At 43.0% G+C, this 19,773-nt stretch overlaps 1 protein-coding gene across 7 annotated transcripts in view; it reads right to left on the reverse strand.

Annotated features, from left to right (window-relative positions):
- Window positions 1-3,956, reverse strand: part of SPATS2L (spermatogenesis associated serine rich 2 like) — a 125,038-nt gene extending 121,082 nt beyond the window's left edge. For 4 of the 7 annotated variants that reach the window (XM_050916635.1, XM_050916634.1, XM_050916630.1 and 1 more), the window contains exon 1: window positions 3,837-3,956. The gene's annotated coding sequence lies outside the window, so the exon portion shown is untranslated. Of the gene's footprint in view, window positions 1-3,491; window positions 3,552-3,836 lie in introns of those variants that run through there. The other 3 variants (XM_050916636.1, XM_050916632.1, XM_050916631.1) reach the window with 3 other exon arrangements.
- Between the last annotated feature and the right edge of the window lie 15,817 nt (window positions 3,957-19,773).

Here is a 19,773-nt window from a genome sequence, read left to right on the forward strand (position 1 = left end):
TGCAAACCTCCCACTGACAGTGGGCATTCTGATCTGGATAGAGAAGGTTATATGCACAGGTACCAACTTTTCCAGGCACCAGTGAGTGCTCGCCCCCATCCCAGCCCCTCCCGCCCCGCCCCCATCCCAACCCCTTCCCCAAGGGCCTTGCCCCAACTCTGTCTTCTCGCTGCCCCTATTGGACCCCTTCCCCAAATCCCCACCCCGGCCCCACGTGCTGTTCTCCCCCTTCTCTTCCTCCCTCCCAGCACATGACCCAGCGAATCAGTTGTTTCGTGGCAGGAAGCACTGTGAGGGAGGGGGTAGAAGCGGAGCCTTGGCAGGCTCAGGGGAGGAAGCAGAGGGGAGGTGAGATGGGGCAGGAGGGAACGGAGATGCTAGTGGGTGCAGAGCACCCACCAATTTTTCCCTGTGGTACTCCAGCCCTGGAGCACCCACAGAGTCAGCACCTATGGGTATGGTTATATGGGGTCCTAAATGTATCCTCTGGCCAACAGGCCATAACTAGAAGTTGAATTCAGCCCTCTCCTCCAAATGAGTTTGACACCTCTGTCCCAGATAATACATGATTATTTAGGGGATTCAGCTGAGTTGTTCTGCAAAAGATGTTGACTATTTTTTAATTCTGCATGCATATTATTAATGTATGTATCTTGTATTACAGTAGTACCCTAGAGGCCACAACCAAGATCAGGACCCCTTTGTGTTAGGCACTGTACAACTAAATAGTGAGAGAGAGTTCCCAGAATGAAAATAGTGGCAACAAATGTGTATAAACCTGAATACAACATAATCTTGCAAATTAATATAAAACAGGGACATAAATTAGCTGGCCTTTGTATTTCCAGCACTGAAAATAAAAGAACTTGTTGAAACAACACAACTCACATTTCCTGCCACAAGGAATATTGTTGTACTTTCTTTTAAAGACAGGCCCAAACCACAAACACCAGTTCTGGGTGGGATGTTTCCTAAAGTTCAGAGTGAGTGTTTGGATCTAGCATTTTGCTTCAACCCATTTTAGAGATAGGGACCAGGTAAGAAGTTTGGATCCAGAACGAAACTTCTCTCAAAATTCAGTGTTTGAATGTATGGTAATTTGTTTGGGCTCATCTCTAGGCTCATTGAGTAAAACAATAACCCTCAGGCATGCGCTTCTTCTAAGGGACCCATGAATTTCAGAGGGAATTTTCCTCAGATAAGGACTCAAGAGCTGCCTCCACAAATAAGGTTAACCATAACAGACTGTGAATTGTAATCCTTTCCCTCACCCTTTATATGTCTCATAGACCTTAAGGCCAGAAGGGACCATCATGATGATCTACTTTGACCTCCTGCACACTGCAGGCCACAGAACCTCACTCACCCACTACTATAATAGACCCATAATCTTTGGCTGAGTTAATGAAGTCCTCAAATCATGATTTAAAGACTTCAAGCTACAGAGAATTCACCATTTATACTAGTTTAAACCTGCAAGTGACACACATCCCATTCTGCAGAGGAAGGCGAAAAATCCCAGGGTCTCTGCCAATCAGACGCGGGGAAAACTCCCTCCTGAACCCCTAAACATGGCAACCAGTTAGACCCCAAGCATGCGGGGAAGACCCACCAGCCAGACACCTAGGAAAGAATTTCCTGTAGTAACTCAGAGCCCTCCCCATCTAGTGTCTCATCACTGGTCATTGGAGATATTTGATCGGCTACATGCCATTGTTACTCATCTTCTTAGAGAGTAACTCCTCAGGCCAGAGACCACATCTTCATACATATCTGTACAGTGTCTAGCACAACAGGGCCCTCATCCTGATTAGTGTCTCTGGGTCTCTTATTAAAACTGATACTGCCATTTCTCAGGGACTTGATCCTACAGTGTGCCGGGTCCCTTCAACTCTCATTTAAATCAACGAGAGTTGAGAGTGCTCATATCACCTCATGGGAGGCACTGAGCACCTTACAGGATGCAGCCCTTTCCAGGTCTTGTAAAAATCATTCACACATGGCGTTGTCCCTATTAATGTGACTAATCCCACATTGTCTTTAATCGGACAACTCACCTGAGAAGTCAGAGGGGCATAGACACAGATATCTGCCCACACAGAGCTCACTACAAAAGTGAGACCTTTGTTAGGGTATTAAACTACCATTCCAAGTGTTCATGTTCCATGCCTCATGCACAATTTAATCTGATAACATTGATAGTTGGTAGGGTGCATTCTTGTCTATTCTTGAGATCGCTCTGGGTTACCTTCCCTTGTTAACCACCTTTGTTGAATATTTCATGGATGCTTCAGTTTTTTTGAGATACGAGCCCGTTGCAAAAAAAGAGAACATCACTTTATAACATAACTGGTAATTTGGGAGAGGAACTTCCCAAGAAAGATTGTTAGTTTTCTTGAAGTTGAATAACATTTCTATACATTTTCAAGCTCAAAACATTTATCACCCAAACAAACCCAGGGAAGTGTGGCCTGAAATGAGGGTGCTGTTTTTTCTGTGAGATCTTAGACCACTAAAAGAAATCCGGTAGTACACGCAATCAACAGCTCTAGGAAAAAAAAAAAAAGAAAAAGTAAAAGTCTTGCACTGTTAATGTACAGCTCCTCAGAAAACAAAGTATGATAAAAAATAAAAGACTATTGCCAGCTGTAATTGTACATCAAAGGATCTCAAAATAAACCCAATTATTTCAATAAGAAATATAAGAAAGACACTGAAAGAAATATAAGAAAGACCTTGTTGCTTCATTCTTGGTAGAGGTGAAATAATTCCTCAAATGCCTGGATTGGTGTGGAAACAGCACCTATAGAACATTATTGCTCACCCCTGCCTTGTAATCACAGTGTAATATTTCACAGCTCACCCATACTGTAAACCAACAATTCATGAAAAATTTAGTGCTGGCTCAGCATATTTTGCTGTCCTGACAGATGTGGACACACAGCTGCAGGCTGGAAATGATCTGGTTTTATGATTTTTTTTTGGTATGCTGCTGTTCATTTATGATCAGGGCTGCTACTGGACAGAACTATACAGGGCCATGCAACTTCAGGGCTCTAACCATTTGGGGTGGGGGGTGTAGGGGGAGCAAGCGATGTGGGCTGTGACAAACGCATTCCTGCTGGTGTTTGCAGAGCTCCGGACCAGCCGAACGTTGGGTTTGGCGGTGGAATATCGGCCACCGCCAGCACAAGGGGCTCAGCCGTGGCTGCCTAGCTAGCACGAGGTAGGGCGAGCAGACAGCAAGTGTGAAAAATCCGGACGGGGTGGGCAGTTGGGGGTAATAGGAGCCTATACAAGAAAAGACCCAAAAATCGGGATTGTCCCTATAAAATCGGGACATCCGGTCACCCTAGCATAAGGGGCCCGATCCTGCCCGCTGATGGCAGATGGGGCCCGATCCTGCCTTCCTGGGGTACCTTCTGCGGGCAGCTCGGGGCTCGCCAGGAGGATCAGACAGCTCGGGCCCCACCGCTGTTGATTTTGCATACCTGGCGGCTGTCAGAAGCACCTCTCGAAAGGGGTGAAAGAAGCTGCAGTTCGGATCCTGGGCTTATTGCATTAGGACAAGGGCTGTGCGGGAGGTTTGTCCGCGTTGAACCGAGACCAATCCTCCCCCAGGAGACTCAAGGGACTGCACGAGGACAAGTCCATCAACCGCCCCGGGAAGCCTGCAATCTGGAAATGGCACATGCAATGCCCCGAAAGCCCCGCGCCCCAAGGGGAGATCCCCAACCCCCCACGGAGGCGCCCCCACCCCGCGCGGCAGAGCGCGGGGAGAAGGGGCGGTGTGGGCGCGGCGCCGCGCGCAGCCAGCGCCCCGCCGGGTCCCTTACCGCTCAGCCAATGGTCTGCTCCCCGCGGAGCCCGGGCAGCGCAAGGCGGCTTCCCGCTGGTGCCCAGCTCCGCTCTCCCCGAGCGAGCGGCACATCAGCGCCTGGCCCAGCCCCCGCCTGGATTCCTGCACACGCCGCCCGCCCTCCTCTTCCTCCTCCCTCCAGAGCGGGAGCGGCGGCGGAAAGCGCCTCCCAGCCGGCGCGCTGCTGCCCCCTGCTTCCCGCGCCCGCTGAGGGGACTGGGGTGGGTCTCCCCACGGGCGGGTGGGGCGGTGGGAGCTGAGCTGAGTAGGGTCACCAGAGAGCCGGTGTGGAAAATCCCCAGCTGGGATTAATAGTTGGGTATAGGACAAAGCCCCTAATATGGGTGGTCCCCATGATAGCTGGCGGTCCGGTCACGCTAGGGCTGGGGGTGCCTGTGACAGAGCGGTCAGTGGGGCTCTGCCAGCAGAGTTTGTGCGTGACTGAGGCAGTCTGGATTCAGCAACCGACAGTCAACGCCTCGGACTTTCAGGAAGGCACAGTGGAGGGGCATAGGAAGGAAACCTCCCAATAGCAGGACTGAGCCACACACTTCTCTGCTGCACCTTCCCTTGGCCACTTGCAAAGCCTGCTTCGAGGGGAGGCTGGCTCGGGAACCCAGGCCTCCCTGCTGATTTTAAAATGTCCAATACTTTTAAACTCTGGGGATTCTTTGGCTGGGTGGTTCTGGGAGAGCTGCCTGAGTGGCTAATGGGAAGCAAGAGAGGGCAGGAGGTAAGTAGTTAAACTTGCTAATTGCACAAAGGATCAGACCAGGCCACTCTCACCTGACAGCAGTTTCAGTTCCCAACACGGAATGAGGCTCTCTCCCAAGGCCCCTCGTAAATTAAAGGCATTTAGAAATAATAGGGAAACAAGTTAGGTTTGCCAGGAATGGCTCCCTTATGGCAACTCTAGGTTCAGCACACATCCATCAGCACAGCACAGGCCATGATTTTGTGAGTTGCCATAACCATGGGGGAAATGATTATTTTGGATATGAAACAATCCCATTTGGTTAGATTGCTTAATTTTCCAGTATTTTCATGATTTATGTAAGCCCTTGTAACCATGGACACATAAGTTCCTGAAAGTGAAAGGATAACACTGTAACCCCAATAAAGGGCTAGATCAGGGGTCAGCAAACTACAGCCCACGGGCCAGATCTGGCCCACAAGCCATTTTAAGGCAGCCCATGAGCTCCCACTGGGGCTCTGGGTCAGGAGCTGCACCGACACTCCAGCCGGCATGCCAGGTCAGGGGTTGTACCACACAGCTCAGCCCCACTCCAACTGGGATGCTGGGTCAGAGGCTGCACCATGCGGATTGGCCTCTCTCTGGCGCTCCAGCTGGGGTGTCGGGTTGAGGGTTGCACCATGCAGCTCAGCCCCACTCCAGCACTCCACTCCAGCCAGGGCGCCGGGTCGGGGGCCTCACTATGCTGCTCCCAGAAGCCAAGGTGCAGCTCCCAGAAGCCACAGCATGGCCCCGTTCCAAGGGTTGGGGGCCACTCAACATGTAGCCAGAGAAGGGACTTGCCATGACTTCTAGGAGCCACTTGAGGTAAGTGCCACTCAAAGCCTGCACCCCTAAGCCTTTCCCCATGTGCCAACCCCCTTCCCCAGCCCTGATGCCTCTCTCCAAACCCCTCGATCCCAGCACGGAACACCCTCCTTCAACCCAAACCTCTCATCCCCAGCCCCACCCCAGGGCCCACACCCCCAAGCAGAGCCCTCACCCCCTCCCACACCCCAACCCCAATTTTTTGAGCATTCATGGCTCGCCATACAATTTCTAGTCTCTGATGTGGCCCTCAGGCCAAAAAGTTTGCTGACCCCTGGTCTAGATTGTGGTATTTTGAAGTTGAAGAGTGCCTTACTCCCAATTTTTTTAGTGAACCCCCCTGAAGAATAAGGTACTATACTTATAGTGAATAAGGGTGTCACAATCTGTCCCAAAGCTCTTTACGGTTAAAGCTCTTTTTATAATATGAACCGCAAAAACTTTTCATGTCTCAGGCATGATGTGGCTACTCAGTTTCCAAAAACATTTTGTTTTGAGACATATTAGGCCAAATGAAACCCTTCCGTTGCATGGCACAGAGGGGAGAAAAGCACAGTAGATAGGTTAAGTGAGTCTGGTAAATAAGTATAGAGAATTCTACATGCTGTATAGTACTTTCCATCCAAGCCAAAGAATCTCCTGTAGGTAAAATGTACTTGGTTTGTTGTTACTTATTTTCATACATTTGCATTGCAGCAGTGCCTACAAGTGCCAGTACGATTGGGTCCCATCCTGTTAGGGGCTGTACAAACACGCAGATAGACACCATCTGCCGGCATCCATAGATTCTGCTTCCAGATAGGTAGGTAGTAATGTGCAGAGGAGCTACGGCACCTCAGACACTATAGCTCAGAATGAATGAGGATGTTATGATCTGAACTGCCCAGGGATATGAGGCTCCAGCACTGTGCACAGATGGGCAAATGCTCCACTGAGATCATGATGTATCTGTTGTTCTCTTCTTCAGGGTCCATGCCACAACCTGTGTCCCTTCTGAGCTGCTACTAAAGGTAAACAACAATTTTTAAAATGTTTTCCAGATGAATAATGATGATCCTTTTTCTAAAACAAATATTTTTGTGAAAAAATTTCATTTTTACAACATAAATCTCCCGTTTTTTTCTAACAACAAATGAAAACCAAAATGTTTTCAGAGTTTTGTTTTGTCTTCTGCTCCTACCATTTTGTACTAAAGGGATGAAGGGGAAAAGAAAGGGAGAGGTGGGGGAAAGCCAGTTCAGGAAATTGAAACATTTTCATTTTGGGTTTCAACAAAAAATCCACCAGGTTTTCATGGAAAAAAATCTGAAACTTTTTGAGCAAATAAAAATTAAAAAATATTTCCCCAAACACATTTACCACTTTTCAACCAGCTCTAGCTGCTACCAGTTGCAACCTTTCTCCTCCCTCTTAAGCATAGACATCATTTTCTTCTATTAGTCTTTATATTAGTATTCTTCCTTCCAGTCACCGTGATTGGCCTAATGATTTGGCCTATCATTATTTGATACAGTTTACATCATGGACATTTAAAAAAATAATTTGAAAATATGGAATGAAGATTGAAAAATACTCTGGCCTATTCAAGTGTTGCAATGAGCAAAATGGGACAAACTACACAAGTCACAGTTACTACATGAATCTTCTTGCAAATATTCTTTGCAAACTCTCAGAAAGAAACACAAACATTTACAGCAAGTTTTCCATGGATAAATATTTTAAAATACTTTCTAAAAAATTGAGTCAGGAATTCTTAGTCCAAATTCTTGTAAAGACAGGGTTAAAGTTATAATGAGTAAATATCTATTAAATTAAAACATCCGAATGTTAACTTATAACAAACACTTGATTTACCCACTTAGAGCCAGAAAACCTCCCACATCTTCATAAACAGTTTGGTTTATAGTACCTATTATAGTGTCTATTCCACAATGAATCAAAGCCCCAATCAGTCTCATCTGCCTTGTACAATATCTACTGATTGGAAGAGTCCACATATTTGAAAAATTATAGCATGAATTAGGTACTTGGTTATTTTATGTTGCATCATGGGCAGGGATAATGGGTTAGAATTACTTTGCTTTTGGAACCTTAACTCTGAATTTTCTGATCTTCATTCACATTGTTTTTTTTCTTTGATCAATAACTTCAAATTTCCATGGTTTTCATTAGTGTTTGACTGATGACGTTTTAGTTTAACTAACATTTATTTACATCCTGAACTATACCTTTATGGTGATTTTTGTCTGGGAATTCTGGAAATAATTTTGAAATACAAGAGAATTGTTCATTATGCTTATAAAACAAGGATTATGCTCACTTGCTGGCAGAGGAGAATACATGTGAATCTTGAGTTTGGTACTGGTTTTGTGGGATCCAGTGAGTAACATGTGAGATGAAAGGCTCCAAAGGCTTTACAAATTATATTTGGATGTGGGAGAGTGAAGAGAAAGAGAATGTGGGAAAATGAAACGGGAACCTGCTGTTTAGTTCATGCATAAACTATCCGTTCAGCCAAAGGTCACTCTATTTTCTCATTAATTTAAAGGATCACGTATGAAGTGCAATTTAAAAATAAAAATACAGTCAGTCCTGTTTTAGGTTTGTGGTAGCCACGCAGGAGTGAAATAAAGGCTGAGATGGGATTTATTTCTAAACCTCTATTTCGATTTGCCTCTAACTTTCTAACAGAAAAAGATCTTTGAAGATAATTTTTTATGCATAATCTTAATTGTAAAGTCATTTTTTGGTGAAAGTTACATACAAATCCATTTGGCCACTTTTGATGCACTTTCCAAGAAAAAAGGTTTTACACTTTCTTGTGAGAGTTCAGAGAATGAGGTGTTTGCACTTCTGGAAAATTTTGCCAACTTTTATATGGCTTGTAATAGCTCAGAACTGTTTAGTCTAGATATTCCACATTTTATTTTCATCTGCTGGTCTTGGTGAGGACTGGAGTCTTTGGGCAGTTTTAGTGGTGAGCTGTTTAGTTATTAAATACAACTGATACAAACATTAAAGATGCTGAAGAGTTAAAAAGGTGCAAATGGAACAGATGCTTTGGGAAGCCTGTAGGTGAACATAAAAGTTGATGTGAGAAAATTGCCATGTACAGCAACTGACAGAATGGGAAAGTAGAAAGAACAATAAACATTCTGTATGGAGCTCCAGCAATGGCTGTTTCAAACCATTCTTCAGGAAACCAGGAACCATTCATACAAAGATTGGCCTAAACATCTGCCAATTGAGGTCTTTGTTTTTCACTTTTATTTAAAAAAAATTACCAGCACCTAGGAACTCATCACTAAACTACATATCACAGACTAAACAAATTTGTTGGCAGTCTTTTGTGCTTTTTAGAAGCACCCTATTATCATTTTTATTTTGTAGTAAATTTAGAAATTAATATTGACTGGTTCTTTGCTAGGCTGCACATAGAGACTGTGTCTTCTGTAAAAGGAAACGGTTACTTTGGGTCCAGTTCTCATGTTCTATACATATGAAAGCATAAACTTTATGGGGACCCATGTAGGGATACTTCTGTTTCCTCTACGGAATCTGTCATTTATAAAGCTATGTGATAAGCAACAATATTTACATACTCTCTGTTGAAAGACAGAATCAGGAGTCCATGAGTGGAAAAGATAGTCTGGTCGTTAGGGTACTAGCCTAGGACTCCGGAGGCCTGCGTTAAGTCCTTGCTTCACTGCAGGCTTCCTGAGTGTCTTTGGACAAGTTAGTCTCTGTGTGCCTTGGTGCCCTTCTGTAAAATGGGCATAATAGCATTGCCCTACGTCACTGGGTGTTATACATATTGTGAGATGCTCAGATACTACAGTAATGGGGGATATATTGGTACTTTAAATAGACAGACTCTAAAGCAACTGTAGTTCTCCAAGTCATGTGGATTCTGAGCTACAGTAGAGCACATAGGCAGCCAGGTAAAACAGGAAAAGCACCTCCTTCTGGGCTGCCTCTTCTGTGTTGTGTCTTTGAGAGACAGCCTCTGAATCCATTAGTTGCTAGAAGTGCAGAAAAAATGCAAATGTAATGGTCAGTAAAATGCTCCATACACATAAAAGATCATTCAGGACCATATTCTCCCTGCTCTTGCACAGCTATACAAAGTGAGGATGGAAAGGATACAGGGGGTGTCTCTTGTGTAGGGAGCAGCCAAAAGCCAGCTGCTTGCACTCTTTCAGAACAATGTGTGGGAAGTGTTAACACTGCCAGCAGTGCTACCTGGCCGAAAACAGGTCTGGGAGTGGGTGAGGTTATGATTGTGGCTGGCAATCCCAGGCAACTGGTGCTACAGTAACTTAAAGCTGCTCTTCCAAAATGGAGATATAACCTCCACCATCCTTCATTAGCAGGGATTTAATCTGTGAGTTTGAGCACCAAAAGAGCAGAGCTCTACCATGTGAGCTGAAGGAGTATTTCCATTAGCTGGTTGCAGTAGTAGGTTTTTATCCACAATTTCAACTAGACACTACATAGGGACACAATCTACTTGGCCACTACTTGCAGGCAAGCTTTCCCCAGCACCTCAGAAGCATTTTTATTTTCTCTGCACTACAGGCAAAACACATCTGATCACTGCGAGGGCACATCTCTGTGCTCTAAAGGGGACTCAGCCCTTAATGACTTTCATGGTACAAGATCAGGGAAATAAGCACAACAGAACCCTCCATCTTCATAATAAACCAAACTTTTCTGGTGTTAGTAGGTAAGACTCTGTAGACTCAGTCGTTTGGCCATAGAGGGACTTTTCCCTATTTTGTTTTGCTTGAATTTGTGCACCTCTTGCATCTTACTCTGAGTGTTGTGGTCAAATGAAGATCTAAACGAAATTCATCCAAACACTTCTTGGCTTTTAACATCATTTCACCTTTAAACTATGCAAATCCACCAAAACTATTTCTGACCAACATGATCCCACAACTCAGGTAGGCTTTGGTATTTGCAAGCTTTTGAGTGAACTTGACCTGAGTTTCAGAATTGGTTATGAAAGTTTTCTGCACCTCTGTTAAAATCTCTAATTTGTTCATCACTGCATTCTTGGGTATTTTTTCAAGTCTTGTTCCTCTTTTCCCTCTAAAGTGAATTTAGTGTTGGTGCCCAAATAGCTCCATTGGAAGATGGACTGAAACCAAAACATCAGATCAAGGGAAGTTCAAATACAGATTTGGATCCAAACTTTCTGGTTTGGGCTGATCTCTTATGGAAACTATCTAAAAAGTTCCTTATTTATCCATTGAGCAGATACGAGAAAGGGAGCAAAAATACTTCCACACAGTTTTGTCCATGTGCCTTATACCTGTTCTGGGAGGCATGCTTTAGCAACAAAGTGGTGCTTCAGTCTTCCCATTGTCGTTTTTTCTGAAATTGCTAACAAAGCTGGCATTTACAAAAGTGGTTTCTGTGTTTACATTAGCTAGTAATCAGTTGAAAGATGGCAATTTACTTTACAGTAACCTGCAGTGGAGTCAGACTAGGCATCTTGAGGTGAAAGACACCATATTGATGCCTAATCACCTGAGCCATCCATTCTCCCTTGAATATTGATTCTGATCACTAAGTGGTCTGTTTTCATTTTGAATTTGTGCATATGTAAGTTTAACTTTCATTAACTTTAGTGGGAGTTAAACTTATGTAGCAAGGGGAGGTCTGAATCAGGGACTGCACTCGAGCTATGTTTGCATCCAGATCCTAACCTGTCTTCTTTACAAGAGATCAGGAGTGTAAAATAACCCTGGCCAAATGAGTATGCGGAACAGATGAGAACAGCAAAGCTAAGGATGGTTTTGGAGGTTGCTTTGAAAATCTAGAAATTAACATGAAACTTGTCTGAAAAGCAATATAAATATTTCAAGACAGAGGTGACACATTTGCTGGCAATCTGGGTACTGGAATCAGGAATCTGGCAGCTGAGGTTATGCTGTTGATATAGTGGATGTGTTATGCTTCTGATAGAGTGCTTGAAAAGAGCTTGGTTGACAGGCAGAAAAAGCTGTTATCAAGTGGAAAACAGTGGATACAGTGACCAGCGTTTCATTGTCATTACAAGATGGGTAAGGAGTAAAGAAATGGCAAAGATTAGATAATATGAATAACTACAAAAAACAGAAAATGACCAAAAGCAAGGACAAAGAGATGCTGCTAAACTAAAGTTTGGTCAATAAATGACTACTTCAGAAAACAAGGAAGTGGTGTGGTTCAGATTACTCAGAGCCCAGTCTGGTTAGGCACTGAATAAAACTTCATTTTGTCTGTATCTATTTAGGGATACCCATGGTCCCCTACACTATAGTAGCTGAGCGCCTTACAAATATACATATATTGATTCTCACAACACCCTTGTAAGGTAGAGAAACATTACAGTACTGAATTAGCGACTTGCTGCAGGTCACATGGGAAGTCTGTGGCACAGCCAGGGATGGATTGTGGATCTCAAGAGACTCATCCTCACTGCAACTAGTAAGGGAGTGAGGTTGAGAGTTAGGCCTTACCTACACCCAAATTTGCATTGGTTTAAATAAATTGGTTTAAACCTTCACCTCTTCCTCCTGGGGAGGAATAAATGTGGAACATAAGAATGCCATTTTCTGAGGATAATTGCACTTTAAGGGCCTGATTTTGCCCTTTATAGCACAACATGCAAATAGAGGATCAAGCAAAACTTAGGGCAAGCAGTTGCTGGAGAAAAGTTATACAAAATCCAGCAAGTCTCCATGTTGCCACTGCCAACATAGAAGTGCAGGGATATGTATGCTGCTGCTGCTCACAGAAATGGTGTCTAATGAGGGGTGGGCATGGGAAAGTGAAAAGAAGTTGTAGTCATCATGGTAAAGTGTAATGGCGCGGCATGTGATGTAAGCTGTGTATATACCTAGTATATTAGTAAGTATGAACCCCACAGCATGTGCAGGAGAAGGCTGCTAAGGCATCAGAATTACATTGTCTGGTCATCCTGTCACTTTAGATTCAGTATGATGTATTTGGAGAGTAAAGAGCTGAGAGAGGTAAATTTAAAGAAGAATTATGTGATTTGAGTGAATGATGGTGGCATCAGGATCAGTCACAGCAGGCACCCTTTGCAGACATGTTTGGAGGCTCACATCCTATGAAATTATCCCCCTTAACTCCCCCACTTACAGAAGCTGTACATGTGAAACAGTGGCCATAAGGTTTCCCGTCATGCTTAAGCAGACACGACTATCTGGAGGTAGAGGAGCACTCGGTAGGTTTGGAGGGAATAAATAGCTGAGGGTAAAGGTGTGCTCAGGTAGACTGGCTGCATGGGGGACACTGTGAGGAATCAGGGAGGCCAGGAGACTGAGAGGAGAGGGGACACAGGAGGAAAAGAAAGCAACATGTAGCAGGGAAGTAGTGGGACTGGAGGAAGCCCCCGACAGGGATAGCATGAAGCCACTGAGGGAGAAGCTAGCTGCTAGCTGATGGATCATGAGCAGACGCAAGGCAAGGGCGGGTCATGGAGGAAACTGCATAAGGCAGGAGAATTTACTGGAAGATAGGAAGTGGGAAATCCTTGTCTCCTCTCGTCTCACTAGTTGGAGGGTAGATTCTCAGCTCTAGGTAGTTTCAGACCCTTGACCAGGCTGTGAGGACTTTGGCTCCATGAGTCAGCAACAGAGAACTCAGCATGATATGCTCACACTCGCTTCTGGTGTGGTAGGAGGAGCTGACCAAGCATTGGCCAAAATCTACCTCCCTGTGGAGTCTTCCTGGCATATTTTTTGTAACTTCCTCTGTAGGACACCTGCCCACTGCATCATAGATGTTGCTCAGTCACCATAAGCTTGAAAACCTCTGTGGCATATGTGACTGTCTTGCCACAGCTAGCTTGGAATAGCATGTCCCTTTGTCATTCAGGAACCTCCAGGATTGTTATGTCCTCCAGAATGCGGAATGTCTGAAAAGACTGAGAAACCTTCAGTAGTAAACCATGACCCTTCAGGCTACAAAGGTCTACAATTTTTAAACATATAGCATATGTAAATTTCACCTACCATTGTGTGTGCACTCTTTTCACTCTGCTTAACTCAGCTGTGTTGACGGAGCTCCTGGGAACTGAAGTGTTCCTCTGAGAATATAATGAAGCTGAATTATGCAAAATATCATATTTTGGCCTTGAGATTCCACGGGCACTTTTCTCTGAGGATGCACTGAACCTTTTAGAAAGTACCGAGACAACAATGTACTACTTGATGTCTGCTTTCAGGCCCTTCCCCCTCTGCAGCCCAGCCACACAACAGCAGGAACTTGGAATTCCGAACTGTCATGGAGCAGTCAAACAGGAAATGCTTCCATGATGAACTTATGGTGGACATCCAAGACAAGCCAACAAGCCAGCACAATACCAAAGTGAAAAGGGTTCATGACAAGTGGAAAGGCACAGACAGGCTACAGAGCACCAGGAGTAAATTGCAGGAAAACCCTGGCGTCATGAACTTTTCCAGTGCAGCCCACTTTGGTGTCCATAGATCAGGCTCTGTGGGTCACAAGAGCCTGTGTAATAATGGAGTAGTACCTTTTGCGGTTCATGTACTTGTGCTCATTGAGCAGGGCAAACTGTGTGCACGTGATTCCCATCAGTGGCCCCAGAGAAGTTTGGAAACCCCATTCTCTCAAACTAGCTGTTTTGAACACCAAAACATACAGCATAGATTTCAAGATGACATGTCTCGGTAACAATAAACAATACACTCTGAAAAGCAGCCAACTGTAGTAGTGCAAAAAACCTTGTCCAGTTCAACATTAATAATTAAATCTAGAAATAAAAAAAACAAAAAGAACTTCTTTAGCATGCAACCTATACAATAATAAAATAAATTATCAATTTTTACTATCGATTTTGCAGTAGACAAAACATGATTCACTTAATGTTTGTAACATGCTGGGGAGGAGATTGGCTAAGTATTTTATTATTAAACATAGTAAACTCACTAACATGCATTGTGGCACCATTGAACTTACAGATAGTTTTAGGTTAGGGATCATTTACTTGTCATGCCAGTAAACTAATATTGCTCAGGTCATTTAGGAAATGTTGTTCCCTGTGACTAACATCCACCAGCAAATTACACAGGCCTGCTATTTATTAACACTTAGGTGGTATTATGTCCTGCACAGTTTTGTCTGTCTCCACACTAATCCTTAAGGGATGCTTGTTTTTTTAAACATCTATTTTGAGTTTAATTCAAGTTGGCTGTAATGCTACACTGCTGACAGCATGGCAGTGGGGAGCAGCTGATCATTACCAAACCTGTGCTGTAACATAGTGTACTTATGTAGTACTTACTGCTACTCACATATGCTAGCTTGAATTGACTAAAAAAATGTATTGTCACTTCAATTTCTTTATTGTCAAACTGTGGAATGGAGGGGCCATAATGAACCTTCTTTCTGACTTTTGCGTGTCAACAAAATCTTCAAACAATGGAAGGAAAATCTGTTGTGGACAAGTAAATGCTATGTATAATTGCTAAATATTGGTGGAAAGTGGTCTTCCCTCTTCTGCCCCTACACCCATCTACAGTTTATTTTCACTGTCATGCAATAATGCAAATAAACTTCTTTTCTTTTTTTAAACAAAAAAAATCTCTAGAGGTGAAGTCTGGGGAAGCTTGGCTCTGGATCTAAACTTGGCATCTCAAGCAACATCTACTCTTTTTGGTTTGTTTGTTTGTTTTTGTTTTTAAGAATTTGCTTCTAATGGAGCTCTTGAAATGAGGGGCAAAATCCAGAGAAAGAGGCTGGAGGACTTTATTAGTATTCTCAAGACTCTGTCTTGAAGTTTAAATGTTAAATGGGAAGTGTGACATTTCCAGAACTCTTTGTGGGTTCAGTTGTACTTGAATCTGAATCAGAGTTCCTCTGTGTTCATCTTGCCTATCAGAATTAAAAGGCCACAGCATGGATGCTGTATGCTTTGTATACACCCCCATCTGTAAACTGTATGAAGTACACATTCTGCAGGCATGCTGCTGTGTATTTGCGTTTCTGCACGCAATAGCTGTGAATTAAGGATTACAAGCTTGAGAAAGTCTAATATCAGAATTTCAGTCCTAGAATACTGAATTGTAATGAAATGGCTGGCAACCAGTTGTGAATTTTAAGCAAACTATGTAAAATAATAAGCTGTGTCTTAAGGAAAGAAGCCCCAAATCAGATATTTTAAGTGCTGTTAAGATTTCTTATCTAGCCCTATTAGGGAATACACTCTATGTTCAAAATAAAAATGAAATTCTAGGTTGGTAATTCAAGGTCAAGCAAACTTAATGCTAGGGTTTATTCCAAGAATACCACCAATTAGCTAAAATCACATTATCAAAATGTTGTGATTTAATGGAATAGAAGATGCACTCTGGACAAGTAAGATGAATGCTGACAATTTCCCAGGGTGTGGGTTTAGTAAGATATCATTTGTCACACTCAGCAGTGCTATTCCAGAATTATGCCGAGATCAAAACCCGGATTGGAATCTATCAAACCAATAACTGCAGTTAGCCAAGTGACTGAGCAGTTGTGACAACAAAGCTTGCTGTGGGTACTGTGCTATGAAATGAATATGTGAAGCTGCTGCCAGCGTGTGAAAAGCCCTGGGACAAGAAACTAGCAGCATGGTAAGTGCAAACAACAATAGCACAGGAATAATATAAAAAGTTTAGGAAGTGAAATTAACAGGCCATTGATAGGCATTTATTTCTGAATAAGACACATTCAAGTAACATTTAAGTCTACTGCTTGTGATTTAAACACTCAAAACATATGCAGGGTAGTTTAGATATCTGCTCATCCAATCTCATAGAAGCTCAGTCCAGCTCCCACTGAATTCAAAGGAGCCTTGTCCTCACTGAGAGATATTCACAATTCTCCCATTGTTGGTCTAGCATAGACCTAACAGAAGCACTGGCTTCTTTATTATTACTATTTGCATGCTGGTAATGCTGAGGGGCTGCAGACAGGAATCAGTGTGTTGGACACTGTACAAACACATGTTAAATAGAAACTCCCTGCCCGCAAAAGTTGACGTGGTAGGTAAAAACACTTATCCTGGGTCTACACTAGTGATTCTATCATTGCTTTCCCCCACGGAGCTACACTGGTGTTAAACCAACTGGGGGACAACAGCTTGGATCCACAGTAGGGAAGCAGCCTGGTGTTTTTGTGTCTTATGTTCTTATGTCAGTGGAAGTAGGTTCTAACTTACAGTCACCTAAAAAGAACTTTGTCCTTCCTAGCATTAAGCCTTAATCTACTCATTCAGGCAAGTCATCCCATTGAAGTCTTCAATGTTATTGAAATCCTGTAATGTTGTTTGTCTCGTTGTTTTCTTCATCTTTCCTACATGCTTTTAACTCTTTATCTTCATTCTACAGGATTTTTGGCTCTTCTGTACCTTTGTTATCATCTAAATATAGTAGCACTTCAGACTCTGTCTCTCTCACTACTGTAACTTTGGCTGCCTTTAATTGATCCTGAATGCACTTATACCTCACTTGCATTCTAATCAGCTTTGGCAGATTATGCTTTTAATTAGTTCTTTAATATTTCTCCATTCTCATTTGCAGTGATGATGATGATGCATTGTAAGAACCCTTCACGTGTCATTGTGGTTGCATCTTGAAAGAAAAAAAGGCTTGCAAATGGTTTGGGTATGAAAAATCTACCTAACTTATCATAAATCATGTTTTTATCCTCTTCAGCTGGACTACTGGATACGTTTATGTGTTTTTTCGATTGGAATAATACATCACAAGTTACTTTTCTATCAGGGCAAGGATTTGATAATCCCCCCCACTGAATCCACTCTCTGCAGTGTTCTGCACAAGTTGTAAATCTCTAGATCTGTCAGATCTCTATCCAACAGTGCTGTGGGCCTGGTTCTCCACTGATTTGTCCTGGTATAGTTATTTAAACCTTAAAGTGAGTGTTATCAGGGTGAGGAAATTGATGGACCAAACTACTTATCTTCCATCATCCCATTTTTTTCAGGATTTGACCCACTGAACATAAAGAGCTCTGAATAGTGCTAAGTATTATTGAGTCAAATCTTGAGGAGCTCTCTCGGTTGTTTCTCAGTGTTTATTCAGACAATCTCCCACTGACGCAGAGGACTGAATAAAAACAGAGTAAAGACCTCAGAATTTGGCCCATTTTTAATAATGATTTGAAGTATCTATTACCTTTAATACTCTCTGATATCCTAAGCTCTTACCTAATTAAATATCATTCTAATTAATGTTATCTTTTGTGTTAAAGATGGGCAATTTATTGCCTGCCAACCTGTGTATCTGACAGATTATTTGTAAAAAACCTCCTTATAGAAACACCTGGTTCATTAAATTTTCACTGGTAGCTATATTGTCTGTCAGTTCTTTACTGTTTGGATTTAACAATAATTAGAATGATCACTGCTGCAGACATTACCACAGTGAAAAGCACATATCCCTAGGGCAGTGTTTCCCAAACTTGGGACACCGCTTGTGTAGAGAAAGCCCCTGGCGAGCCGGGCTGGTTTGTGTACCTGCTGCATCCGCAGGTCCGGCCACCGCTTCCAGCAGCTCCCATTGGCCTGGAGCGGCGAACCGCGGCCAGTGGGAGCCACGATTGGCTGGACCTGCAGATGCGGCAGGTAAACAAACCGTCCTGTCCCGGCAGGGGCTTTCCCTACACAAGCGGTGTCCCAAGTTTGGGAAACACTGCCCTGGGGTATCAATTATGCCTAAAATTATGCTTCATTTTTGTTTAAGACATTATTGAGATGTGTTTTCACATCACATCAGACATATGGTACTGCTATTAAATATGCTGGCAAATAGTTCAGAGCAGTGAGGCAATATATTCATGGTAATAAGGCCAATATTAATTCACATATAGAATTCTGAATCTTTAATTTTTTACCCATGCTAGTGTATATGAATACAGTATATATGTTTGAGTTCAGGGCTTGTGAGATCAGCAGGGTTTCTTTTTTGACATTACCAAAAATAGTTTTTCATGAGGAAGACATAGAAGGTGAAATCCTAGCCCCGTTGATATCAGTGGCCAAAATAACTTTGTCCCTTGGCTTGGTGGAGATGCCTTGGATCAAGTACTTAATGTTACAGGGATCAGCCCTGCAAAGTGCTGAACATTCTGACCCTGATCCAGCAAAACATTTCAGTATGTTTTTAATTTTAAGCATGTGAACAGTTTTACATGCGTAACTGCCTTGATGGTTCTGGACCAGAGTGCTCAGCACCTTGAAGGATCGAGTCCTTAAGTCAGAACCTTTTGGAATAATGAGGAAAAAATTACAGCTGGGACTAGAACTAGGCAGGACTAATTTTTGCAGGGTTGGTTGGTTTTGTTGTGAGGTGGCTACAGTTTGAGTGTGCACAAGCCTAAACTATGCTATGTTTACTAACCATCTCTGTTCAAAGCCATATTCTGTATGGATATTGGGCCAAATCCTAGAGATCTTACTCATTCTATTTAGGCAAAGTTCTCATGAACTTTAGGGAATGTCTATACTGCAGTTGGGAGGTGTGATTGCAGCACATGTAGACATACCCAAGTTAGTTTTGGCCTAGCTAAATTCTAGTCCCCCAGCCTTTCCAGGACCATGGATACATACTTGAGCAGGTGCAGCCTGTGGTGTCTTGACTTCACTGCTACTGTTACTTGAGATAGCTTTGCTCTAGCTAGATCTAAGCTTAATGAGGCATGTCTACACATGCTGCAACCACACCTCCTGAGTAATAACTGCAGGAATTGGCCTACTGTACATTAAACAGACGAGGATAATTTATTGTGTTTGTGTCCACTCTTGAAAAAAGGAAATAATCTAACTTCTAGGGTGAAATCTTGGCCCTACTGAAGCCAATGGTGAAATGCCCATTGACTTCAAGAGGGCAGGATTTCACTTCTTGAGTCCAAAGCTTTCTGACTGTTCAGAAGTTGTGACCATGTTGAATCACTGCCTTTTGCATAGTTTCTTGGGACACAGGTTGAGGGATATACAGAAGTGTGAGGACCAGAGCTTCCTGCTGATCATTCTGGCTGTTGAAAAAGAATAAATAATGGGGAGAGGAAGTCAACTCTTCAAGCTAATACTAATCTCTGTGTGCATCTAGTATTCAAATAAAAAGAGTTATAACTGCAGGGTAGTCCAGGAAGGGAAACTAACATACCGTGTTTGGCTGTTCCTTAGAAGCCCAGGAACCAAATAACTTAATATGTGTTTAAAGTATGTTCCTAATATGATTTGCCCATTTTTCTAACTATAAAGTGCAACCTCAATATAGTAGGAATGTTTTGGGCCCCATTTAGAAATGTATTCATTGAG

This window comes from Gopherus flavomarginatus, chromosome 10 (genome assembly GCF_025201925.1).
Source record: "Gopherus flavomarginatus isolate rGopFla2 chromosome 10, rGopFla2.mat.asm, whole genome shotgun sequence".
NCBI classification, from domain to species: domain Eukaryota; kingdom Metazoa; phylum Chordata; order Testudines; family Testudinidae; genus Gopherus; species Gopherus flavomarginatus.